Genomic DNA, 21692 nt, shown 5'->3' with positions numbered 1-21692 from the left:
CCCGGAGACGATTTGTCACGTTAGCGGTTCAGACGGGTTTAGTCAACCGTCCACGTCCAAGCGATTCGTCCAGAGACGGCTTTGCGTCTTGGGTTTGAATCTGTTACGGGAACATACCACAGTGGCTTAACCAACCTCTGACATCCCCCCCACCAACTGTCAACAGCAGCCGGTTCAACCTTACAGGAACACACACACGTTTTAATCTCATTCCATCCCTCCGTTTTCCGACCCCTTTATCCGATTCAGGGACGCAAAACCAGGGATGCCTCCTGGAATTGGACACGCGTTCTGTGCGAGGAGAGACGTGCAGGACGAGTAATTTGTCACTGTATTTTGTCATACAGTTCAAGAGCTTTTGAAATAAAAACTCCCTATCTGCAATATAACACAAGGTCCTGGTGAAAGTTTCTGTTCATGTGATCTGCAGTGATCTGCTGCATATTTGCAAGATGCTGATATAGGCTGCACGTGCACTCTTAAAACAAAGGGGAGCTGCACGGCTATTTTTATAGGTCTGGGTTAGAGAGAATCATCATTGATGAGTGCATTTCAAACCACAATAAAAGTAAAATGTACACAGTAACTTGTAAAACCTCCAATTTGCTTCACAAAATAGATTCAGTGAGGCAACAAGACTTCGGCTGAGGTGAAGCGGTCTTTATTACACTGTAAACAAGCAGGCTTGCGGATACGTGTCTTTTGATCTAACAGAAATATTGCTGTCAACCTCCAGGCTGTTGTGCCGATACGTGGAGCTGACTTGTTAACTCTGCATGCAGGTCGTGTTGGAACATTTCTGGAGTGAAATGTCTTCTGCACCACCTGCACTTGTTCACTCATCCATCGCATTACATCAGTCATCACAGTGAACTAGTGAGCAGGAAGGGCTACATCATGACGCTCTTTTTGTGGGAACTCTCGCCCTTGCCTGTGGGGAGACTAGGGATTTGCAACAACACGGTGCGTCACGGCACTTGCACAAAGCTTATGATTTTGTGCTTATTTCAGAATTTATCCAATTTTTCTAAACCGTCCATGGATTTATTTTGTTACTGGGGCTTAATCACCGGTATGAGAAATTGGGACTGCAGTTCCCCCATGAAGACGCGTCACAATTGTTGATACGTTTCTACATTTTTTTGTGCTTGTGTTGGTACATTTAAGACAATAGGGGGTTTGGGGGTTTGCATACTTCCTTAATATTTCAGTGTTTGACATTAGCTTGCCTGGCTGAGGAACCGAGAGCACTGGCCGAAGATCAGCACTGTCATAACCCACCTCCTTCATGAGGAATGAACCAGGGAGACAGCTACAAGGGTGAAGTTGAGGTGGAGGAAGAGGTGCTAGGTTTTCAGCCAGGGAGCTATTATGTTAAACACTGTTAAGCATTAAGACAGTCACACAACCCCTACTGCAATTTCCCTCACGGGATCAATAAAGTATCTATTTAGATTGTCATCTTAGCATCACGCCTTTTGTGTCAACATCTTATTTACACTTTTAGACACAAGTTATCAGACGAACTTAGGACCTCCCATTTACTTTCACTTGTAGTTGTTAGCAAGGGTCTGACAGCTCAGTTTATCACTCCTTATTATCCCAGCTGAGTCAGATGCTGCTCATCGCGACAGTGCACAGTGACAAGGCAGAATGCTAGTCCTTATGGACATGTTAAAGATGATGAAAATACTTACGATTTATAATGAAATAATAAATATATAAATAATGACATTTATTTTAGAAAATAAAACCTGTACGTAAAATAAATATTTTATTTCCTAGCGCTAAAATGAGATGAACAGCTGAAATCGTTAGGACTCATGTGCAAGTATGAAACTAAAATGGCAAATTTCAAGAGTCTCAGTCAAATGTCCAGATCAAGTTTGTAGTTGTGTTTGTCGTGAGTATTCACGACACTATTGTGATCTCTGGTTTTGGCAAATTACTCAAACATTGCGCGGGAGTACGCACCAGCCACTGTATAATGTACTCATAACCCTTAAAAACAGTAAATAGTAATAGACAAGTACCTTATTCCTCTTGGAAATGGATTTTAAGCTTGATGGTGGAAGTCTGTTTTCACAGCTACTCTCCCACTAAATTTGGCCTCTTAACTCTAAACGTTGCACCAGCACCTTGGTTCCCACTCAGGGTTACAGGTGTGCATAGATACATTAAGATGAAGCATGTGCATTGCGTTCACCTTAAGACCTACAGACAGTGAGGAGGGGCGACGCAAAGGATTGTGGGGTATGATGTCATGGCACACTACACCGCCATCACAGAACACGTCCGGCCTGCTGGGAGAGGTGTTAGTGGGGCCAGCAGGGGGGGGCTCACCCTGCGGTCTGTGTGGGTCCAAATGCCCCCGTAAGGTGACGGGGACACTGGACTGTAAAAAGGCACTGCCCATCGGATGATACTCAAAAAGAGTAGGGGTGTAACTTTCCATTGGCCTCCTAATAATCCCCATCTATGAAATGGCATCATTACTCTGATCTCCTCCCCACTGAGAGCTGCTGTGTGGTGAGCGTTCTGGCACACTATGGTTGCCGTCGCATCATCCAGGTGGATGCTGCACACTGGTGGTGGTGGAGGGGAGTCCCCATTACCTGTAAAGCGCTTTGAGTGGAGTGTCCAGAAAAGCGCTATATAAGCGTAAGCAATTATTGTTAACTACTGGTTAAGCTACAGAGCCCTTTCCCAAGCTATGCATTAACACTCCCATTCCGGAGCGGGAATATTCACGCTGGTAGCAGACAAAGTTTTTCTGTTCCCCTCCCCCTCGCCCTACGACCACCGCCAGCTGCCGCCGTCGCGATACAGTCCCAGCCAGGCCCAGCTCGAGGTGGGACCCCGGACCAGCTCCAGGAGCCGCCGGGTGTCGGCCGGGCCAGGACGGAGGCCAGGTCGCCGCGCCCATCCCAGCAGTACCGCCGGGCTTCGGGCCAGGTCTTGGGGCTGTTCAAAGAGGAAGGTGCGGCCGGGGCTGGGGGGTGTCAGCACTCACAGCCCTGGACGAGAGACGGTCCTTTACACCAGCAGCCATCCCACCCTGCAGCTCCCCCTGCTGGCAGCCCCACTGAAGCTCAGCAGGTGTGAGTCTGGTCAGTACCTGGAGGGGAGACCTCTGGGGAAAAACTAAGGTTGCTGCTGGGAGAGGTGTTAGTGGGGGCAGCAGGGGGTGATCTCACCATGCGGTCTGTGTGGGTCCAAATGCCCGAATACTGTAAAAAGTTGACATTCTTTGGCTAAGGCATGAAACCGAGGTCCTGACTCTCTGTGCTTAGTAAAAATCCCAGGTTACCCCAGTGTTGTGGCCAAATTTCCCCATGTCCTTTACCCATCATGGCCTCCTAATAACTGGCCTCATCCCTCTGCTCTCCTCTCCACTCCACAAACGGACTGGAACATCATTCAAGTGGTAGTAGTGGGATTCCACCTTACCTCGAAAGAGCTCTGAGTGGAGTGTCCAGAACAGCGCTATATATAAGTGTAAGGATGTGAGTGTATGGAACAATTACTGCAACACGTCAGCTACTCGGCTCTGTGCCTGTGGTGCAACCTATTCGAGGTCCGGTTAAGTATGATGAGAAGGAACTTGGCAAACAATCGTGCAGTGAAATAATCCAAATGATCCCAAAACAATGATCAGAATAAAGGAGGCACGAGTTCAGGTTACCGGTGATCGATGTGATAAGACACTGACCTGTTAAAAGCAGGTGGTGGAGTACGGTCCTCTTCATCACGGCAGAAGCTCCGATCTGTGAGCACAAAATCGTTGCCGGTGTGTTCCGTCTCTGTGCTGCCGTGCCTTTTTTGAACTGGTAAATTAGATCACGTGGCTAACAGGTTAACCGAATGCAAAAGGCAAAACTTGGTACACGTGGTGGACAGCACACTGGTGGAGTGGTTAGCATAGCTGCCTCACAGCTCTGGGTTCAATTCCTGACCTTGGAGCTGTCTGGGTGGAGTTTGCATGTTCTCTCCGTGTTCTTACTCTTCAGCTGCTCTGGTTTCCTCCCAGCAGTCCAACAATAGGCTGGTGCACAGTCTGTTAAATTGGTAAGTTTATTGGCGTCTGTGCGTGTGTGTATGTCCTGTGATGGACTGGTGTCCTGTCCAGGGGGTGTGCATGTGTGTGTGTCCTGATATACAGTAATAATAATAATAAGCTTTATTTTATATAGCGCCTTTAAAGGTGGCTTCTCAAAGCGCTTTACAGGATGACAACAATAAATAAGAGGAATACACAAGATAAAACACAATTACAATATACAGAGGAGACGTGGATGGTGGTACTAAGAGAAGCAGAGGGGTGAAGAATGGAACCAGTTCAGTAAGGCTTTTCTGAAGAAGAGGATTTTGAGTCTGGATTTGAAGCAGTTTAGAGAAGGTGACTCTCTGATATCTGACCGTGATTGGCTGGTGTCCTGTCCAGGGGCTGTGTGTGTGTGTCCTGTGATGGACTGGTGTCCCGTCCAAGCCGAGCTTGTCGTTTTGTAATCTTTAATCCACTGATCTGAGTCTTTACAAAACACAAAATTAAGGTTATGAAAATAAGGTTACATGATAATAGATAATAATGTAATAGAAACTGAATAAAACCCAATATGAATAGAGCTGCTATGAGTCCATGGTGTATGCAATATATTATGTCCAAGTAGAGCAGTATGTTGAATACAATGAAAACTGTATGTCCATGTAGTCATTACGGGCGATTAGCTAAAGGAGCCGCAGGTCGGCTGTTTATAATAATAATAATAATTGCTTACACTTATATAGAGCTTTTCTGGACACTCCACTCAAAGTGCTTTACAGGTAATGGGGAATCCCACTACCAATGTGCAGCCCCCACCTGGATGATGCGACGGCAGCCATAGTACGCCAGAACACTCACCACACACCAGCTTTCAGTGGGGAGGAGAGCAGAGTGATGAAGCCAGTTCAGAGATGGGGATTATTAGGAGGCCATGATTGATAAGGGCCAATGGGAAATTTGGCCAGGACACTGAGGTCACACCCCTACTCTTTTCGAGAAACGCCCTGGGATTGTTAATGATCACAGAGAGTCAGGACCTCGGTTTTACGTCTCATCTGAAGGACGGAACCTGTTTACAGTGTAGTCCCCATCACTATACTGGGGCATCAGGACCCACACAGACCGCAGGGTGAGCTCCCCCTGCTGGCCCCACTAACACCTCTTCCAGCAGCCACCTTAGTTATTACTGTCAACAAGGAAAGAATATTAGGAACATGAAAAGGCTGAATGTCTTAAATGCGTTTTTTTATACTGAAACAGAGGCGCGCACACGTCATTACAAATGCACACCCACACAGAGACAGCCGCAAGCACCCTGTGCAGAAATATGGCCTCCAATAGGAACAAAAAACTCCAGCCGGACAATTTGAGTGTTCAAACCAAGAACCCAACACGCACTCATGCTGGCAGCCTGCGCAGAAAAGCAGAAAGAACCACAAGCCTTCTCTGTTGGGAGGGGGGACACACACTCCCTCTCTCACACTCCTGCTTTCCTTAAATAGCTCATTCTTCATCTCTGGTTCCTACATACAGTATAGCAGCACTCAGTCTGCTTTGAATAAGCCATAAATCCAAGATTTGTTTTATCTGTTCCTCTTGTCTAGGCCTAGAGCTGCTTTTCATAAAAGAGCCGTTTGTATAAATAGCTAGGGTTACAGCTGAAGACACCAGCTTCATCCCTCAGTGTGAAACAAGCGTTCTACATCAAGAGTGAGAGAAGAGGGCGAGGCCTTGCATTTTAATTCATTTTTCTTCTGAAGACCCAGCTTCTCAGAGACAGGCTCAGCCCCCCCACCTACACAGAAGACCCACACGGTTACAAACATAGGCCTGAACAGAGTTCCACACACACAAACACACACACACGCTCGCACGCAAATGAGCTTGATAAAGATAAGTCAGGATAAAAACACACAAGCCTTACCCGTTCACAAATGTGATGTGCACCCCCACCTCTCTCACACTCGGCAACTCCTGAGCTGATTTCTTTAAACGGCTTATCCTTCATCTCTGATTCCTACGATACAGTATCACAGGGCTCCGTCTGCGTTGAATACATCATAAATCAAAGATGCATTTGGGTTCCAGCTGAAGACACCAGCTTCTCCCCTCAGTGTGTAACACGCATTATACGTCGGGAGAGAGAGAAAATTCATTGAATTTTCTTCTGAAAAGCCAGCTTCTCAGAGGCAGATTAAGCCACTCATGCGTTGTAGAGAGACAGTTAGAACTGCATCCTCACAGAGTCGAACACACACACAGACACGTCCTCTTGTTTTAGCAAATACACAAACCCGACGGCCCTCCCAACGATCCAGACACACACACACACACACACACACACACACACACACACACACAACATCAGCAGTCACTCTCGCATGCTGGACCCCCACTCAGTCCTCACCTCCAGCTCCTGCGAACTGCTTCGAATAAACTACATTAAGAAAATGAGGTTGCGTTCCGGTAGCAGGCCTTCCTGGGCACCAGTGTGAGTTGCACACTCATTTGGAAAAGCCCTTCTGCATCATCGGGCGTTGCTGCTTCACAGTGCTGGACCTGGGGTGTGGGGTGCTGTCTGTGTGGAGTTTGCATGTTCTCTCCCTGGTTTCCTCCAGGCGCTCCAGTTTCCACCCCCAGTCCAGGGACAGGCTGCCACTTTCACTGGGTGGCGCACCGTCGCCGTGGCAACATGGTAGGTCGGAGCCGATTTCAGAGATCCTGTAACCAGCACCTGTCTGAGAAACTGTTCACTGCCCCGACAGACAGGGAAACCTGTTATCACTGGACTCAGTTCCTCCATCCTGGCAGTGTGGGACACTCTCTTCAGGCTAAAGAGACTCAGTTCCTCCAGCCTGTCATTATGGGACACTCCCTTCAGACTAAAGAGACACAGTTCCTCCAGCCTGTCAGTGTGGGACACTCTCTTCAGACTAAAGAGACTCGGTTCCTTCAGCCTGGCAGTGTGAAACACTGCCTTCAGACTAAAAGGACTCAGTTCCTTCAGCCTGTCGGTGTGGGACACTCTCTTCAGACTAAAGGGACTCAGTTCCATCAGACTAAAGAGACTCGGTTCCTTCAGCCTGTCAGTGGGGGACACTCTCTTCAGACTAAAGAGACTCAGTTCCTCCAGCCTGTCAGTGTGGGACACTCCCTTCAGACTAAAGGGACTCGGTTCCTCCAGCCTGTCGGTGTAGGACATCCGGGCATGGGGAGGATACACAAACTCCACACAGACAACCGGTTGAACTTGGGGGGGGGGGGCTTGGCGCTTCAAGGCAGCAGCGCTACCCACTGTTGCCCTGCTTTCCACTTGAGATGACGAATCTCCAGAGCAACCTAACTTGTTGCCACAACACGAGGCGTAGCCCCTGCCTAGCGGGTTAACCATTAACCCCCTTGTGATTTCGTTTTTCAGCTCCTGGGCTGTGGTCTCTATTCCTGTTCTTGTTCCTGGTCTGTTTGCTCATAAGGGAACCAAAGCTGCTCTTGTTTAGGGGCTCGGAGACGCTCTTCCACAATTCTGCCCCCTCCAGTCCCATCATCAGGTGAGTTGTGTGGCTCTCTTGGCAGTTTGTGTGGGTCGTTCCTGGACAGCCGTTTAGGATTCATTTTTACGTTGTTGGATCAGTGCTTTCGGTCTAGAAGGGGGTGCATTTTTCAGCTTTTCTCAAGACTGCAAAAAAAAACCCCAGCAAAAGTGCTAGCAGGAGGCAGAGGACTTATGGGATAGTGTTGTGGTTCTGTTTAAAGAAACCAGTAACATTCAGGGCAAAATTTCCTTTTGCTTCTTTGTTGCTAGTTTTTACTGTTTTGTTACTTTATTGCCATTATTAACTACATCATTCTTCCTGTTTTTCCTTGTGATGAGTCTGATATACAGAGCCCTGCAAAGGTATTTGACGCTTTTTAGAATCTATTTCCTTCGGGCCTCATGAGCACATTCAACGCTCAGTGGATTTTACAAGATGTGTGCAGTGCTCTTCACATTTCATTACTTGTAGCCACAAGCCTTTGAACCGGCAATTCATATTTAGGTAGTGTCCACAACCCACTCCACGCATTCAAAGTAAAAACCCCAAAAATAAATAGAGCATATGAAAGAAGCACATGATTCTAACTCTTTGTATTGGCATACCTCAGTTATGTGCACAAAATTATCTTCACAAGCCACACCATGAAAGTGGCCTCCCGTCTGTGTGCAATACTAGGGGTTCTCATGATTTCAGAATAAATTGTAGTAGTGAATTTCAAAGCAAAGATTCAATAATGAAAATGAAGGAGCTAGTTTTATAAAGCAGCAGATCAGGAGCAAGGTTTAAAACACCTCCAAGATGTTTGATATCCCTTGAAGCGCGGCGAAGTTGATCGTTAAGAAGTAAAAGGCCCGCCAGACAATATCTGTAGCCAGAAATCTGTGACTAGCACTCGATCCTCTCTTGTCTCCTGATATGTGAAAGATGTGATTAAGACAGCATTTTTCCCCCACCTTAGAAATACTGCCCGCATTAGGCAGTTTTTATCAAGTGCCTGCTTCATGCATTTAGAACGTCAAGGCTTGTTATCCGCTGTTAGTGGATTTTTCATACGTGTCCTGCAAAGATCTCTTTTCGCAGCTAACCTTGATATTTCTCCCCAGTCAGAAGCGGGAGTGCTTTCTGTCGCTATCCCTCTCATCCGACCAAGAGCCAGACAGATGACCCGCTGTGCTTGTAACCCTGAATTCCTTTTGGCTTGTCATCTTGCCCAACGAAAATCCCAGCTAAATCCAGAAAATTAAGCACATCCACCCCAAAACCCTCACAGATACTCTGCCTCTCCACTCCCCAAAGCAATCATTTCTGGTTTCAGCCCGTTGCCTTATTCAGGTGTAACGATTCGCCTCTCCAGCCTTTTGTTTCCTCTTCCTGCCTCTGTTCCTGATCCCGTTGGGGGCGTATTGGTCTGGGCCTCTGTGGCGCACTTGGTTAGCGCTTTCGGCTGTTACTTAAAAGATGGGTGGTTCAAGCCCACCAGGCACCGTAGCTTGAAGTGTAGTGCGCTGGTTTGTGTTCGATGAGAGCCTGAGTTCAAATCCACAGACTTTCAGGGCGTTGTATGGCCAGCAGCCACTGGAGCTCAGCAGGTGGGAGCCTGGTCAGTACCTGGAGGGGAGACTCCTGGGAAAGCTGAGGCTGCTGCTGGAAGAGCTGTTATTGGGGCCAGCAGGGGGCACTCACCCGGCGGTCTGTGTGGGTCCTGATGCCCCAGTATAGTGACGGGGGACACTATACCGTAAACAGGTGCCGTCCTTCAGATGAGATGTAAAACCGAGGTCCTGACTCAGAGGGCTGTCTGTGTGGAGTTTGCATGTTCTCCCTTTGTTGGCCTGAGTTTCCTTCAGGTGGTCCGGTTTCCTCCCACAGTCCAGAACCAGACTGGTGCGGTTAATTGACTTCTGGGAAAACTGGGCTCTGGTGTGAGTCTGTTTGTGATAGACTGGTGTTAGTGGGGCCATCAGGGTGCGCTCACCCTGCGGTCTGTGTGGGTCCTGATGCCCCAGTATAGTGACGGGGGACACTATACTGTAAACAGGCGCTGTCCTTCAAATGAGTCGTAAAACCGAGGTCCTGACTCTCTGTGCTCATTAACAATCCCAGGGCGTTTCTCAGAAAGAGCATTGTTCTCGGCTTTGTGAGCAAGGTCCTGAACACAGAGTGAAATCAATATGCACACTGCAACCGGCACTCCCACTGGATTGTTCATTAGAAAGATTTGGGTGTCAAAAGCCAGACCCGGGGGCTGTCCTGAAGATTCATCATTCGTTCTCCAGCTCTTCTCAACTTCAGGGTTGGGTCGGATGTCCTGTGGAAGTCACGATGGATGTGCAGGCTCTGGGTTCTCTCTCGGCCGATACAAGACCCATCTAGTCTCATCTTCGATGCAACATACACAGTTTTTGCCCCTTTCATCTTGTACACATTGCGCGCACTACATGTTACTACCTAAGCAAAAGCGTAAGAGTTATCGCTGGGATCTGTTGATTTCCCCTTTATCAGGAGGTTTGTTAATACATGATAAAGCTGTCTTTGGTTTAAAGGGGGACTACAATGCTAGCTTCTGGCTTAGAGTGAATCAGCATCGACAACCACAATAAAAGCAAAATGTACACAGTAACTTGGAAAACCTCCCATTTACATCCCAAAGCAGACTGAATCTCCAGGTCTGCGCAGCGGCGTGTTCTGCGATTCAGAACAAAGCAACAAAACTCTTTTCTGGACACTCCACTCAGAGCTCTTCACAGGTCATGGGGATCCCACTACCGTCACCAGTGTGCAGCCCCTACCTGGATGATGCTCCAGTCCGCTCAGCACACAGCAGCTCTCAGTGGGGAGGAGAGCAGAGGGATGAAGCCAGTTCAGAGAGGGGGGGTGATTAGGAGGCCAGGATGGGTAAAGACCAGGTTCTGCGATTCGAGGGCCACAAAACTCCCGGTGAGGCGGAGCGGCCCTGTGACCCTGTAAACATACAGGGCCTGTGGATCCGTCTTTTTTAATCCAGTAGAAATACTGCTCTGGACTTCGACAGTAACTTGTTCCATTTGAGTCTTCCCCACAAATGGCACAAGCCAGAACTCCTTTTGGAACGTCCTTCCTGCGGGGATAACGAAATCCGAACGCAAAGCACCCAAACGCACTGGTTTTCTGGGGTCAGAGGTCAGACGAGACGGAGCCCTCCCCCCCCATTAAACGGACTTGAGGGAGATTTAAGCACCCAAGCAGTGCTGGGGTTTCTGGGATTTCTTTAAGGATGCAGACAAGGGCACTGTGGCGATTTGGCCTCAAAGCCATGAGGAGGATGGCGTCACAGATACGTCATACAGGCTCCGAAGGCTGGAGGTTTATTGCCCTTTGAGTTACAACAGTGTGCTATTCAAGAGGGAGAGAGAATTAATCATTGTTGACACTTCTACAGCGCTTTTCTGGACGCTCCTCTCAAAGCTCTTCACAGGTCATGGGGATCCCCTCCAGCCCCACCAGTGTGCAGCCCACCTGGATGATGCTCCAGCCCGCTCAGCACACAGCAGCTCTCAGTGGGGAGGAGAGCAGAGGGATGAAGCCAGTTCAGAGAGGGGGGTTGTTAGGAGGCCATGATGGGTAAAGGACAGGGGGGGAATTTGGTCAGGACATCGGAGTTACACCCCTACTATTTTCCAGAAACACCCTGGGATTGTTAATGACCACAGAGAGTCAGGACCTCAGTTTTACGTCTCATCCCACTAACAGCTCTTCCAGCAGCAGCCTCAGTTTTCCCAGGAGTCTCCCCTCCAGGTGCTGACCAGGCTCCCACCCGCTGAGCTCCAGTAGCTGCTGGCCACACAACGCCCTGAAAGTCTGTGGATTTGAGCCCCCCCCGCTGTCCCCACTATCCCCTCTCCCAGCAGCAGCCTCAGTGTTTTCCCAGGACTCTCCCCTCCAGGGACTGGCCAGGTTCTCACCTGCTGAGCTCCAGTGGAGGGGGCTGCCGGCTGGGGGGGGCTGCCAGCTGGGGGAGCTGCAGGGTGATATGGGTGCTGGCCATAAGGACGGAGAGAGACTGCAGGCAGAGAGAGAGTCTCTTGTCTGTAGATCTAATGTTAATTGTATATGTTTTGGCAACACCGACTTATTCATTGGTCATGTCAATAAGGCTTAGTGAATTGAATCAAGTCTCTTGTAGCTGGCCAGAGGGCATAAGAGAGCAAGGAAGTTTGGGGTGCCCCCCCTTATATACTGTAGGGTGAAGAGGGGCAGCAGAACAGGGGGTAACAGCGCAGTCCGACACTTGAGGGGCAGTGGAATTCAACAGTAGATAATGAAGGAAGAAGACCGGCATCATCAGTCAAAATGAATGTCAATAAAATGTGTGGGACCGCAAATCTGCGTTCAGGTAGAAATCCTGCTTCGCCAGATGTGACCTCGCCCCACATTGACCCCTTGGGTCGAAACCTGAGCCTTTCTCGTTCTGTCACAAATGATCGGAAAGCAGTGGCTTCAAAAAGCTCTTGGACCATGAATGTGTGTCTCCCCCCTTTTTTTTCCCCCACCATTTGCCGCAGGTAAAGCACCATGCCAATGACATCATTGGTGACCCAGTTGCTGTGACGCCAGTCCACCGCAAGGTCAGTGGCTTGACATCACATTTCACGGTGCTGCCGGTGTACGGGGGGCCTGAATCCTTTGGAAGATACAGCTCACTCTGTTGGAGGCCCGCAGTACAAGGCCGCAGCATATCGGCGTTCAGGTAGAAATTCTGCTTCGTGCGAGCCAGATGTGACCTCGCCCCATGTTGACCCCTTGAGTCGAAACCTGAGCCTTTCTCGTTCTGTCACAAATGATCGGAAAGGAGTGGCTTCAAAAAGCTCCTGGACCATGGATGTGTGTCTCCCCCTTTTTTTTCCCCCACCGTTGGCCGCAGGTAAAGCGCCGTGCCAGGTAAAGACCCGGTTGCTGTGACGCCAGTCCATCACTGGCTTGACATCACACCCGAGCCACAGTGACATCACACCCGATGTCTCAGCCCTCCTTTAGTCATAGTCTTTAGTCATTTTTCTGTTTCTTTGTGCAGGAGACATGGCCACCACCACCTCCAAGTATTTGCAGTGTGCCCTGGCAGGATTTGTCCTGGGGGTTATAGTGACATTCGGGTACGTACAGCTCAGAGTTTGCTTTACAGCTTGGCTGCGGTTGATGCAGCCAGATTGAGAAAACTGTCTATTTTATCAAAAGAATTTCAAAGAATACTCATGCTTTGGCGGCATTAACAGATAACCACTTTACCTTTCACTTCGTCTTTATGGGCTTACAGACAGTACATCCATGCATTTTTCTAGCTGCTTCTTTCAATTCTCGGTCGTTGGGGAGCTACAGTCTGTACCAGCAGGGTTCACCCTGGACAGGACACCAGTCTATTACAACACACACACACACCGATATTGACTCACACATTACTCCAATTGACCTACCAGCAAGTCCAGGAACTCGGGGAGGAAGCTGTAGCTGCCCATGGTAATCCATGCAGACACGGGTAGAACATGCAAACGCCACACAGACAGCACCCCAGGTCCCAAAGTGAACCCAGAGCGCCCAGTGATTTAAGGTTGCAATGCTAGCAACTGCACCACTGAATCATATATTTTTTTACCTGCTTGCGCAACCCAAAAGTTACAGTTTTGCAATGCGTTGACAAATAACAAATAATAGGCTAAGACAAATAACTTAGTTATTTACAGTGTTGCCAGAATGTTGCCTTTGCGTGGCTGTTTTTCTCCTGTATTTCAGCTCTCCATTTGTGCTCAGATCCCCACCCCCCTGAGGGGGTGTTTGTAACCTTGAGTTACTCAAATGATAACGCCCGGTGGTTTATGGTATGTGGATGGTGTGTTGCAGTGTCAGTGAGAGTGCCGTGGGTGGGACTATTGGTGTGCTGGTTGTTCTTTCTTACCTAAGGCATAGACAATCTATCCACCTCTTGGTCATCCTGAGTGGCGTTTCTTTGAGCAAAATATTCCTCCTGTCCTGACTGGAGGGAGCTCACCCAGCTGTGTCTGGAGAGAAGCCAGGGTATCGGCTTCAACCACGCGGCTGGGCAGCTTGTTCCACACCTCCACCACCCTTTGTGTAAAGAAGTGCCTCGTGTTCTCGGTCCCCAAGTGCTCTTCCTTGCAATTTGCACTTTTGTCCCCTGCTCAGTGTTTCACTTTTCATTTTAAAGAAGTTGTCTGTGTTTTCTCTCTCAATGAATTTTGAAAAATGAGATTAGAGTTGCCTCTTATGAGTTGGCTGACTGAAGTGCTTCCCTGGAATGTTGCTTGAAGTGCTTTGCCTTCCAATCCTCATTCTTTCAGACACATTAACACAAAATGTGTCTGAAAGTGATAAGATAAGGATAATAGAACAATTAATAATGATTATGTAGTGCCACAGTAAGCATAAAAATCCCTAAAGGCATTCTTTAGTAATCCATTCTGCATGAGCTGCCTCACTAAACAAATGGGTGATGAATCAAAATCAAGACTGAAAGCGTTCAAACGTTTTGTTTTGCATATACTGAATTATTCAGATTCTTGCACGTGGTCACGTGAGATGGGATTAAGCCAAAATGCATCACACTCAAGCAACAGACTGAAGAATAGGGAAGGAAAGACCTCTAGACCTCATGAGTCAAAGTCCTAGTGATTGGGTACATAAAGAAATTCAAATGATCAGAATAGCCTGAACAAGGGTGAAGCATGATGGGATTCTGTGTGGCGTGACATAGAATGGAAATTGGCAATGGTTGTTCAGCTCCTTCTCGGGGGACGTTGGCTTATTTTCCCTGTGTTATGTAGTTCTGGGAAGAAGTTAGCTGCTCGTTGTGAAGATATGTGTGTTATCCTCTGAGTGCGTCTGTGTTTGTAGGGTAGAGTCAATAGAGCTGGGAAGGTCATGGTGATGATGAGAGCTGAAGTGAGTTTTATATCCAGCAGGGCTGAGCTAAGTCAGCCCCGATGGCTTTATAAAGGTTGTTTTATTGACCCACCTGGCCCCAGTTATCCCTTTGAAGAGGAGCGGGCAACGCTGTTTTTATAGTTTGGGGTTAGAAATATTCAGCGTGGATGAGGGATGAGTGCATTTCAAATTGAAAAAAAAAACATGTGCACAGTAACACAGTAACAGTAATAGATCACATTTCCAGGTCTGCCCAGCACCATGTTCTGTGATTCAAAACGAGGCAACAAAATGTCCGTTGAGGAGGAGCGGCCCTGTGACACTGTAAACAAGCAGGCTTGTGGATCTGTCTCTTTTTGATCCAGTAGAAATACTCCTTTCGACTTGCAGTCGGTTTTGCCCACAAATACTGCGTATTTGTTAACTTTTTGCATGCAGATCACATTGGAACATTTCTGTGGTGTAATGTCTGCTGCACAACCTGGACTTATTCCTCCGTACCTCACATTGCCTTAATCATCACAGGGACTAGTGAGCAGGAAGGGCTGCATCACATCACTCTTCGGGGAACTCGAAGGCGAGTTTGCGACACCCCCATCTTTCCCGAACACACTGCTGTGTACAGTACAGTATGACTTCATGATCCAAGGATGTGCACTGACATTGCCACGTTCAGTTAAGAGCCTGTTTGTACAGGCAAATCCTCAGAGCGTTGAATGGGAACTTGAACAGAAAGGCACTTTGCATGATTTGGATTATTATTCATGAGTGTGACCACGTGCTGCTGCGTACAGTATGAGGTCTTCCTCCACGTGATATAGCAGGAGATACAGGAACAGGAGTTATAAGGTTTAGAAAACATGATGTTAAAGGGTTCATCCCCACATTTGTAATGAATATCTGATATTGTTTCATCCACAGATATTTAGGCACTAAACCTCCAGCGATTCTGAGTTGTATTGCGTGGTAAGTATACTTCAGCGATGCTCCTATCAAGACCTTTTAAGATTCATGACATATATGTCTAGGTCATTCGAGAGTCATGGAAGAGCCAGAGCCTATCCCAGCAAGCAACAGGCACAAGGTAGGATCCACCCTAGAAGGCCGCCAGTCTATTGCAGAGCACACATTAACACACACACACGCAAACATGCGCACACACACTCGCACCAGGACCTCTTCTCCCAGAAGCCAGTTGGCCTACTGCTATGTCTTTGGGCAGTGGGAGGAAAGCCTTCGAAATGTAGGGAGAACATGCAAACTCCACGCAAACAGTGCTTCAGGAACTGAACTCAAAGCCTCAGCCCTCCGAAGCAGTGCCAGCATGCTGCCCAGGTTTAGATACAAATCTTTGGAATTATGTTGAATACTTTTGCATAAAAAAACTTACTTCCCAGCACCTGATCTGCTCCACACATGGTTGTACTTCAAAGCCTGGGAGAATTTAAAAAGAAAGCCTTTTAAACTCATTTTATTAAGGGCTTCTCGATAATAACAGCTCTTCTCCGTTCTATTTTTCTTAGTGCCCCTCCCAAATACAGTAGGAAATACTGGAACAACATTCCAGGGATTAATGTCAGTCCAGAGGGGTAGGTATTGTCTTTCATCCATTTGAGAAACATTTCCAGTGAGTTTGTGGTAAAAGTCAAGTCATCTTTAAATCATAAAAGAATCCTTAATAAATCAGTTCAACTCCACGTTATCTTGTGAACTAGCTTGTTAGAATGATTTGACTTGGAAGCACCAAATGAAAACACACACATGAAAATGCATCAGCAAGTTCAGTTTGAACTGTTTAAAACCTCAGAAATGGGATTTCAGGCCCAGCAAACTTTGACTTGGAAAGGATACACAGAACAGGCCTGGCAAGGGTCTTGAATTGAAGGGACCCCCTTGGACATCTAGCCAGAAACACCGGATAAAAATATCCAGAACAAAAACGGGGGGAAAAACATTTTTCAAAAGTCAGTTTTGCAAGTTGTGGCACACCTAGGATATAATTTTATCTTTCCAGGTCTTCTCTTGTGTGTTTGCTGCCTTAGATGAAAAAATAACCAAGATTATTGAACAAATCTAAAGAATTCTGTGTGTGATTTTTTTTTAATGAAGACTGGTCTTGGAAGGATTTTCTCTGCCTTCCAAATATGTGAAATAAATATTTCTACTTGTTATATCAGCCTTCTCCTTGGCCAGTTGAAAAAAACTTTTATTGTGTGCTTCTTTAGCATGTAAAGTTAGTTTTTACTCTGGAAATGTGCTTTTTTTCCAAGGGATGTTGAAAATAACATTGGTGTTATGTTTTGATTTTGATTTATAATACGCCCATGGTGCAGTTTCTGTCTGAAGTGCTGTTGTCAATATTATGCAATTGATTTGTTTCTTGCAAACAAGTTGTGCTGTTGTGAAAACAAACTTTATGGTTGTATTTCGAAGATATTGGAGAACATTTGCATTTTCAGTACTTGGAGAAACATTTAAAAATAGTTTGCTTATGGAAATGAAAAGTGAACTGTTAACTGTAGTTTATGCGTTGTTCCAGATGGGGACAAAATGGTTGTATAGTCTCTCCCTTAATGCTATAAGAGTACAGATTTTGACAATGTCTTACGTAAAACGCTTGTCTTAAGATTTATCCCTTTTTAATCCAGTTGGGAAGTAGGTAAACATATCTTGAAGTACCTCTCTACGACAATGATTCTGTTTGTTATCTCTGGAGCTGTCTTATACCTTACTTCAGAATAACCCAAGTCCTCGCATCCCCGCACTGGCTTCCAGTCAATAATGAATTTCAAGTGATGTCTGCTATAAAGTTTTGTATTGTATTCTTTCCATCAGTTGCATTCCATCCCCTGATTTGAATAGCGTTCCATAGTGGTCTTTGGGTAATGGGCACGTAATGTCTTAAGTGAATCAGTTATTGATATCATGGGCCTTAGTTACTGTGTAGCTTGCCGATCTTTAAGCACCAGGGTGGAATGTAGTCTGTGTGGGCTCTCCATGCTACCAGTTAAGGGGGATATGCCAGAGCTCCAGTACTTATAATCACTGGCCTGGACCCAAATGTCTACTAGATGTACTGTAAGAGCACAGCCCAGTTTGGACCACATTTCCCACTTCCTTAATCTGTAGGTTAAGGAAGTGCTGCCCTTAGTCATCTGACCAGTTTTGGGAAGACAATTGGCAAGGGGACTAAAACCAGGTTAAAAAAAAAGCAGCAGCTCCTTCATCCCCCGGAGGATTCTGGGGAATGTAGTCCAGACATCTTATTGCACGAATGGAATTATCCCCAAAATAAAATACATATAGCAGTTTACTTACTATATCACTCACACTAAAGATGACAAATACACATTTCCTGTTTGTAAAGAGGAAATGTTTTGGACATCGATGTCCCAATAATTGTGTGGACTGTATATCTGACAACCGTATGACTGTCGATTGCTGTTGCTGGAGATCTTTCAAAGTAAGACACGACATTATTGACCCCCAAAGAGAAAATTGAGGCGTTACAGCAGCCCAGCCCAAGAAAAGCAAGGATCAGACTAAGCTAAAATCAGAATAACCACAGCATTAGAATAATTAAATAAGTACGTAGAATTCAAAATAAAATAAATAAAGTTGACAAAATTGGTGTGTGCAAAATATGTTTATAGACACTGTAAAGCAATAAAAGATGTGCAAAATGTCCAGAAAACATTATGTATAAAATGTATAAATTATGTATATTGATGCAGTGTCACAAAGTGCATGAGTGTAACATGCTGTCCATAGATGAGCAGATGAAGGGCTAACAGTCCTAGCCTAGGGCAGCGTTATACACCCTGACAGCCGCCGGGAGGAAAGACCTGCAGAAACGTTCCCCTGAACGCTGTAGCTGGAGCAGTGCTCCGCTCCCTAATAACAGTCCCATGAAGCGGATGAGAGGTGTTGTTAGCGAGACAGATTTACCTCCCTGATGTCCTAACAGTGTCACGGAGCAAGACTGGACAAGCGTTTTGTGCTGGATCAAGGAGAAGTAACATGCCCTGCCTGTCACTACAACAGCACGACTTAAATGTGTGATGAATGCAATCCCAGCTCACACAGATTTAACGATGCCCAGCTCCATCTGTTGGTCAGTAATAATAATAATAATTGCTCACACTTATATAGCGCTTTTCTGGACACTCCACTCAAAGCGCTTTACAGGTAATGGGGAATCCCACAACCACCACCAATGTGCAACATCCACCTGGATGATTCTCCAGTCTGCTCAGCACACAGCAGCTCTCAGTGGGGAGGAGAGCAGAGTAATGTAGCCAATTCATAGAGAGGGATTATTAGGAGGCAATGATTGGTAAGGGCCAATGGAATATTTGGCCAGGACACCGGGGTTACACCGCTACTCTTCTCGAGAAACGCCCTGGGATTGTTAATGACCACAGAGTCAGGACCTCGGTTTTACGTCTCATCCGAAGGACGGCGCCTGTTTTCAGTATAGTGTCCCCATCACTTTACTGGGGCATTAGGACCCACATGGACTGCAGGGTGAGCACCCCCTGCTGGCCCCACTAACACTTCTTCCAGCAGCAACCTTAGTTTTTCCCAGGAGGTCTCCCATCCCATCTGTGTCATAACACCGTCACCTCCGGGTTTTCAATCCCTGAGATTATAAGTGAAAATGAGGCGCCAGCTGGAACTGGGGTCTCCAGATCTCTGATCGCCTCTCGCTCGTGTCCCAGGATGAGAGACATGCTGACCGTCACCCCCTGGCTGGCTCCTATCGTCTGGGATGGGACCTTTGACCCCTTGATCATCGACAGCATTAACAAGCCCCTCAATCTCACAATAGCAACCACTGTCCTCGCGGTCGGCAAGTAAGACGTGTTGATCACAAAGAGTACTTAACAGAAATATGTCTTCTGTATCCGTGACTTCTTTTAGAATGTGCTCTCCTACACTGGGAGGAGGCACTGTTCCAGATCCCCTGTATCAAGACTAAGAGAACATTTACTTTCTTTCTAACTAAAAGCGTTCTATTGTTGAACACTAAAACAAAAAGAGGCTGGCCTCTTATTACTACTGTCATTTTTAGACTCTTCACAAGCTAATTGTTTGATTCAAATCTAATGCTAGCAGGCATATCGCTCTGCAGCTCACAACTGGCAACCCCACTGGAGCTCAGCAGGTGAGAGCCTGGAGAAGAGACTCCTGGGAAAGCTGAGGTTGCTGCTGGGAGAGGTGTTAGTGGGGTCAGCAGGGGGCGCTCACACTGCTGTCCATGTGGGTCCTCATGCCCCAGTATAGTGACGGGGGACACTATACAGTAAAAAGGCACCGTCCTTCTGATGAGACGTAAAATTGAGGTCCTGACTCTGTGGTCATTAACAATCCCAGGGCGTTTCTCGAAAAGAGTAGCAGTGTAACCCCAGTGTCCTGGCCAAATTTCCCATTGGCCTTTACCAATCATGGCTTCCTAATAATCCACATCAGTGAATTGGCTTCATCACTCTGCTCTCCTCCCTACTGAGAGCTGGTGTGTGGTGAGCTTTCTGGCGCACTATGGCTGCCGTTGCATCATCCAGGTGGGGGCTGCACATTGGTGGTGGTACTGGGATTCCCCATTACCTGTGAAGAGTTAGGGAGTGTCCAGAAAAGTGCTATTTAAGTGTAAGCAATTATTATTATTATTATTATTATTATTAATGGTACTGAAGTTCTGATTGAGCGGTGCCATTGAATGTTTTGTATTATGGTATTGCATTGTTGTTGTACCGCATTATTATTGTCGAAAATGTTACGTGTTCATGAGCTTTTTATGTGCAAGACAAGTTCACTCAAGGGCAAGAGAGGTCGATGCAATTCACTTCTGGATTCCTTAACCACTGGCTGAGGGGTAAACCATTTCAGTAAAACACAAATTCAGGCTGGCACATTTAACTGGCTCTGGGGGGGGGGGGGGGGCTAAACTCTTGATGTTGATTTTTGAATATATTTCACTTCGTATAGGCAAGCTCTCAAAAATGCCTGGAAAAAGGAGTCGGCAGGAAAAATCTCTAGCAGGGCTGAAAGTTAGGATCCGCTATTGAAAAGGCCCTGGAAAGGGAAAATATCTCTTCCGAGGGGTAGAGAAAAAAGAGTGGGGTTTCCAGGCAAGCAGTGGGAATATGGCAGGTTACAACCTGGATGGGACGCCAGTCCATCTCATGGCAAACGCATAGACAGACGCTCACACACACACTCATAGCAGGGCCAATTTTCCCCAGACACCAATTTACCCACCACCACGTCTTTGGACTGTTGGAGGAAGCCGGAGCACCCAGAGGAAACCCACTCTAACCCAGGGTGAGATCATGCGAAATAGCACCCCAGGGCCCCATCACCGCGAGGAAGCAAAGACTAACCACCACGTCCCCTCTGTTCCCGAACCATCCTCCCTCTTTTCCCAGGTACATGCGCTTCCTGAAGGGGTTCCTCAAGTCGGCGGAGAAGCACTACCTGGTGGGGTTCCGGGTGCACTACTACGTCTTCACTGACCAGCCGGGGGAGGTGCCGAAGGTGTCCCTGGCCCCCGGGAGAAACCTCACCGCCATCCGGGTGCCCAAGTTCGACCGCTGGCAGGAGATCTCCCTGAGAAGGATGGAGATCATCCGGAAGACCAACAAGGAGCAGATCCGGGGGGAGCCCATTATATTTACATGGACATGCACTTCCAGAACCACGTGGGGGCGCCTGGTTCTATTACAGTCACCGGGACCAGTTCCCCTATGAGCGCCGGCCGGCCCCCACCGCCTACGTCCCCTTCAACCGAGGCGACTTCTACTTCCAGGTGGCCGTGTTCGGGGGGCTCATCGACGACGTGTACTGGCTGGTCAAGACCTGCCAGGAGAACCTGCTGGTGGACAAGAGGAACAACATCGAGGCGGCCTGGCAGGAGGAGAGCCACCTGAACAAGTACCTGATATGCAACAAGCCCACCAAGCTGCTTTCTTCCGAGTACATCTGGGACGACCAGAAGCAGCGTGTGAACGAGGTCAGGGTCATCCGCTTCTCCACTGTCCGGAAGAACCTTGCCGAAGTCCAGGATAACTAGACAGCTGCGGTGGATCCTCCCGGATGTGCATTTGAGCCAGCAGTACTGACCGAAAGTGAGGCCAGTTCAACCTTACAGGAACACACACACATTTTAATCTCATTCCATCCCTTCGTTTTCCGACCCC

At 47.4% G+C, this 21692-nt stretch overlaps 1 pseudogene; it reads left to right on the top strand.

Annotated features, from left to right (window-relative positions):
• Window positions 1-1295: 1295 nt before the first annotated feature.
• On the top strand, window positions 1296-21637 carry LOC148670967 (globoside alpha-1,3-N-acetylgalactosaminyltransferase 1-like; annotated as a pseudogene).
• Window positions 21638-21692: the final 55 nt, after the last annotated feature.

Source organism: Lepisosteus platostomus, chromosome 5 (genome assembly GCF_059453375.1).
Source record: "Lepisosteus platostomus isolate fLepPlt1 chromosome 5, fLepPlt1.hap1, whole genome shotgun sequence".
Lineage (NCBI taxonomy): Eukaryota > Metazoa > Chordata > Actinopteri > Semionotiformes > Lepisosteidae > Lepisosteus > Lepisosteus platostomus.
The sequence above is the reverse complement of the archived record's forward strand: the minus strand, read 5'-3'. Positions and strand labels throughout refer to the sequence as shown.